Source organism: Charadrius vociferus, unplaced genomic scaffold (genome assembly GCF_000708025.1).
Source record: "Charadrius vociferus isolate BGI_N301 unplaced genomic scaffold, ASM70802v2 scaffold125, whole genome shotgun sequence".
NCBI classification, from domain to species: Eukaryota; Metazoa; Chordata; class Aves; order Charadriiformes; family Charadriidae; genus Charadrius; species Charadrius vociferus.
This window is the reverse complement of record NW_009649036.1, coordinates 465,699-471,698: the sequence shown is the minus strand read 5'-3', so window position 1 is coordinate 471,698 and position 6,000 is coordinate 465,699.

Here is a 6,000-nt window from a genome sequence, read left to right as displayed (position 1 = left end):
TTCAAGAGCAGAATAGAAGCAGGAAATACTCTCCTTTGAATAGAGGATAGCAGTTAACTGTGTATGGAAAAATATACTCCATCACTGACACGAAGTCTCAGTCCCTTATAATAGTATCTTCGAGAAATAAGAGGCAACTACGCAAACACCATCTGAGAAAGAAGTTGAGCTATCGTCACATATATGGCGATATGCAGGGAATCTAATTTTTTCAAATTCTCAGGTTTTCTTTTTGTGTCTAAATTTGATCATACTTCTCTGTGGTTATGATAACATCAGATATAATTTCTGCCTGTAACAGTTCTCTTATCTCACCCGTAATATTTTTTATTCCCTCCCTTTCCCTTTCCCTTTCCCTTTCCCTTTCCCTTTCCCTTTCCCTTGCCCTTTCCCTTGCCCTTTCCCTTGCCCTTGCCCTTGCCCTTGCCCTTGCCCTTGCCCTTCTCCTTTCCCTTTCCCCTTCCCCTTTCCCCTTAATTTCTTTTCTTTCTGCTTGCAAATGGGGAGTCACGATGTTGACTTTACAGCCTGGCTGTAAGGAACATTTGAAGACCAATTGCCAATTTAGTTCCCTTTCAAGGAAGTTTAGTTCCTTTTCCTTTTAGTTCCTTTTCAAGAGAATTTCAGAACATACCTTTCGTATCTTTCATGAAAAGAGTGACAAAAATGCAAAGCAGAATATTAGTTTTCTAGAACTCCAAGTTTCATTTTACACTAATGAAGTACTCCTTAGAAATAGTTATGAAAAATACTGTAAATTTCATAAGTGAAAGCTTTCAAATTTCTTTCTGTAGATGTCCTGTTCTTTAATTCTTTGTATGTTTATATAGAAAGAAATTCTTTGCTTTCTTAACTGACTATTTGCCACGGACTTGTGTCAATCTGAGGTTTAATCAAAGGTCAACATATAAATAACTACAACTGGAAGGATATACAACACATCCTTTTCTGGGTTAGAAATGATTCCAGAAAAGAAACTTTTCTATTTTTTTATTTTTTTTACTAAATGACCAGTCTTGATTGAGAAGTAGAAACTTCAGTAGAATTGTTTTTCAAGGTCTAGAGCTAGCTTGAAATAGTTGTTCTGCAGCAGTTTGAACAGATGCATTTTGACTCAATAGTATATTCCCACAAAAACAGAACAATAATTTAAATTACGCTAGCTATTTCACTGCTAAACAACTTTGCTAAGTAACAGTCCCGCTTGTTCAAAAAAAACAAAAACAAAAACAACCAAAACAACAAGAAAAGGAGATATAGCCATCTCTTGTGGTAAAATTATTCATCTTCCTTAACCTAGAAAAATCCCCCATGTTTCCCTCAGGACAGCTTCCACATGCAATTGTGCTTTGTCAATACACAATTCTGCAATGCATTAAAATTTCTAACAAGCTCAATAAATTTGAATAACATGGTTAAATTAAAGTGTTTATTGAACTTAATACGTAGTTCAATAGTAGTCCACAGGTACTTGTGGTTATCCAAAAGTACCAGTGTTCTTTACAACTTGTTATCACATAACTATTTCTTGTTGCAGAACCTAATCTGGATCCAAGGGATCTTGTGCTTAAATTACTAGGTCAAGGGAAAAAAAAATAGGCTCCCATACGTTTTTTGTTTGTTGTCTTGTGGATATTTTCCTTCATGTTTTAACTGCTTAGTCTGAGCACAAAATAACATTTAGGAGAAGTTAAGCTGCATTTTACAGCTATCATATCAAGATTGGATTGGGGCCGTGGAATTAAGAATTTACTCTAAGTCTGGAGAACATCTCGTACGTCCAAGATTTCCTGTGAAAATTAACATCATTGTGTTTTTTACCTACATTTAGAAATCTCATTCAACATCTATATGTGTAGGATGCACAATGGAATTTAGAAATCAAATATAAAACCTGGATGATATCGCATACTACTACTCACAGAAGACCAGAGCAATGAATTTTCTAGATGTGAATTTCTCCAAATGTTTTTTCTATTGAAAATTCTTATGGCTAATTTGTCAGACAATGGATGTTTAAATTAACTTCTTTGAACTACCTCCAAGTTTTCTGGATCGTTATTAACTATACTTGTAATATGTCTAACTTCATGTGTAGCTCCAAAGTAATACTCCAAATCATGCCTATTTTAATACACACTTTAAGCGTACCAATTACCTGCAAACAAGGCTCCAACAATTTTTTTCTCAAGTGTAAATTTGGAAACCACAATCCAAGTGTTTGACACAAAGCTGTGCCATCAGAGAATCTTTATAAATTTATTTCTCATGGGAAAATGTGGTATTTTGAGCAGTGTATCATCAAATATAACCTTGTATTTCTAAAGTAGTCTAACATGTAGTTTATTGAACATCTAAGAATAAGAAAATAACAAGTTATGTAAGGACACTTATGTGACTAGAATCCAAATTGCGCTAATGGCATCACACAACAGTTCCTACCTCTGCATAGTATGTGTTTAATTTTGTCTAAACTGCAGTGTGGAAGAAAGGAAGATCCCAAACTTTACCCTCCCAGAAGCTGAAGAGATCTATACAAGCCCAACTTTTTCTAAGGGGTTAGTTAACAGGAATATTACTGCTTAAGAGGCTTTGCTATGAGTTTATATTCACTTTGGCTCTGGATGTGAACTTGGTTTGTACTTCATCTCTGTAATATCCAGTTGCCATTATGCCCAAATCTGCCTTCTCTGACTGGCTAGTCACATGGTTTGTTTACACTAGTGCCTATTGCTGAATCAGCATCTCAAATTAACAGTAAGGCAGAACCATGCTATAATGTGTCTCTTCTCTTATGGATCTTTTCCCCTTATTATTACTACTGGTATTTATTTAAGGCTACATGAGTTTACCATGTGTCATACCAAGCAACAGAGTGTAAACTGATTGGAAAGATTAGATTTTGTTCATTACAAGCAGGGACATTACTCTGCAGACACACTAGAAATTGTGTTTTCTAGCCAGTTTTTGTTCCAAACTAATTTTAGTTAACATTAAAGCATATGGCAAACTAAGATACGTGTCTGCCTTTCCTGCATTTGAAAATATTCTCAAGGGAGAAAAAGAAAATGCGCCACCTCACTTGGAAAACTGTGGGGGAAAATCTCAATGACAGTTTCAAATAGCAATTAGTTTTTAAAGTTCACTGTAGTTATGAGTGCAACCATTAGACTTGGCAGTATATACTGCCTAATAACCAGTATGCAAGAAGGCTGAAATTTATAAAACTGTAATACTTCTCCTAGAAGTATAAAACTTCTCCTAGACAAACTGGCAAGATATAGACTGAATGGGTCATCTGCAAGTTGGGTAGGAAAGTGGATAATAGGTCATGGTGATTGATGTTCAACATATTCATAAATGATCTGGATGATGGGATTGAAAACTGCATCAATAAGTTTGCTGATGACACCAAACTGAGTGATGAGGTGGACACATCAGAAGGGAAACCCATCTTACAGAGACACCTGAGCAGGCTGGAAGAGTGGGCTAGCAAGAACAGTGTGAAGATTGACCAAGAGAAGTGCAAAGTCCTGCACCCGAGATGAAATAACCGAATAGCTCAGTACATGAGGTGCAATGTGCAAGGTCTGAAAGCTATACATTTTTGTGTACCCTGTACATTTTGACAATGGGTGTTACCTAAAACCATCTTATGGCTTTGCTCAGAAATACAAAATCAGCCAATTCTGAGTTAACCTATTATTCTTTCATAACAAACAGCAGAATAAAAATCATAAAGAGGAGTATAACACTCACACATATCTCCCACATTTGTCACACAGTTTCCAGAAGGACAACTGAAAATGCGACAAAGGATCTTGCATTGGAAAGTATCTTAGCATAAATAAAAAACTTCAGACTAATTAAGTGTACCTTCTGTCTCAAAATTGTCTCAAAATTAAAAAAAAAAACCCACCTATCTATTAGTTTATTAAAAATATTATCAGACATGATAGACTGGCGAGAGCCATTAAAAATTTTACCTTTATATCCCACCTAGAAGAAGGCTTTGCTATTTTCATGGGAATAACCGATAATATATTATTTCTTTTAGAAGGAGGCCTTTCTGAATGCTTAATGTGATTACAAGGGGTCCCATAATTTTGTAGACTTTCCCTAGACAACATTAGAAATATTAAGGCACTTAATATATAGGAAGAGAAAAAAGTTTTCCTGACAGTTTAAACAGCTAAGTGTTTTTGACAATACGTATGGACATTGTGTTTTCTTTCCTGTAGTGAGGACAAAGGGACATTACTCATTGGTTTGACATACAGAGAACAGATAAATCTCTTCCTGTACCTTATGTAGCTTGCAAACATTAACCAAGAGGCCAGACCATGCAGCTGACATTAAATCTTTTCTAACTGTACCCTAATTATTAAGTGTCTTCTGTTTTTGTGCTACAAGAAGATAACATCCACGCAGACAGTTTTCCACAGTTAATAGCTATGGCACTTGCTCAGTGAATGCTTCAAAGTTTTAAGGAAATATTTTCAGGCTGAAAAATCTTGAAAAATATATTTTTGTTCTGTTCACCACTCATGTGAAATAAAAAATATGTTAATGTCCACTGACAATTATTTTTATTCTTTCAGTTTGTCTATTTATTATTTGTCTTTTACTCTGTTCACCGTGAGGATCCCTCATTAAGGCTATTCACAAAGTACAGTGTTAGCCAGCTGGACTAATGAAATCCTAATGAAGTAATTGTAAGTTATTTGTTTAGACTGAGTGTGAGTAGGATCAGCAAAATTTGCGCCTAAGTTATCTCACAAGACTCATTCATGAAATCTGTGGCATAGTTCAGGACAGACTGTGAGGGCTGCTAACCTCCCAGAACTGTCCCTTGAGTGTATCCCTGCCAGGATATACAGCCAGAAGGGTCAAGCTATATCACTTTTAAGTAATTAGCTTTTGAATAGAGCTTTGGAAGTACAAAGTGCTTCTCAAGTGCTATAATTATAATTTCCTTATATAGCAGCATAATTGAGTTGCAAAGCATGAAGTAAGGAAGATTGACCAAACCTCTAGCGCTTGGTTATAGAAATTGTCAGAGAGTATAAAATAAATTGGATTTCAGGTGAAGCCTGCTGGTTTATTGTGTATTTTTCAAAGTTTGGCTGTCTCTTGATTACAGACTGAGAAATCTTTATATCACCTCCAGCAAAGAGACAAACCATGTTTCATCAAGCTCGGTGATTGTTACAAATGAACATGTTGCTCAGCAACCAGATATCAAAGCCGGATGAGTGGACTTGTGATGGTAACTTTTGCTTCAAATTTTTTATTTTATTTTCTAAATGCTTCTGCCGTGAGTTTGTTCTTCACCTCAGTGATCTATCCCTTCATTTCCACCTGTTTAGAGCATCTTCTACCATATTACTCTATGTTTATTGCACGGAAGCGATGCAAGATGACTGTCTGAGAAAAAATAGATGGTCACTGAATTCTTGCAGTTAAGATGTTCCCTAGTTCCCATCGTTACTGTGGTGTGGTGACTGGAGGTAAGGAGACACCTGAAGGGACCTCTTTGAGGCCAGTGTCTTAGGAGGGTTCCCCAAAGTTCCCTTTGGCAAACTGCCCATGAACATCCAAATAAATCTGCATGGGACACTATTGAGGAGATGGAGCTTCAGGCAGCAGAGGCAGTCCACCACCTTTGTTGTCTTCTAAGAAGTCTGGATGACAGAGTTGTTATGTATGGTATAGTGTTCCCTCCCATCTTCTTCACCATTGGTTTATATTGTCTGGCTTGCCTTAGTAATAATTAGGGTCACTGCATGGCTGCATCTCCCAGGGGTTGTCACAGATTTTACATATCCTCATGTTCTATTTTTATGACCCACATTTAAAAAAAAAAAAGTGTAATGATGTGCTTCATTATAACAAAAAGCTAATTAGCTTATGTAATATTTGGAGCTTCTAATGATCCTCATGCTTTCTAAGCCAGTTATCCTTTCAGGGGCACCGTTGATTCTGACAATCTGTGGATAA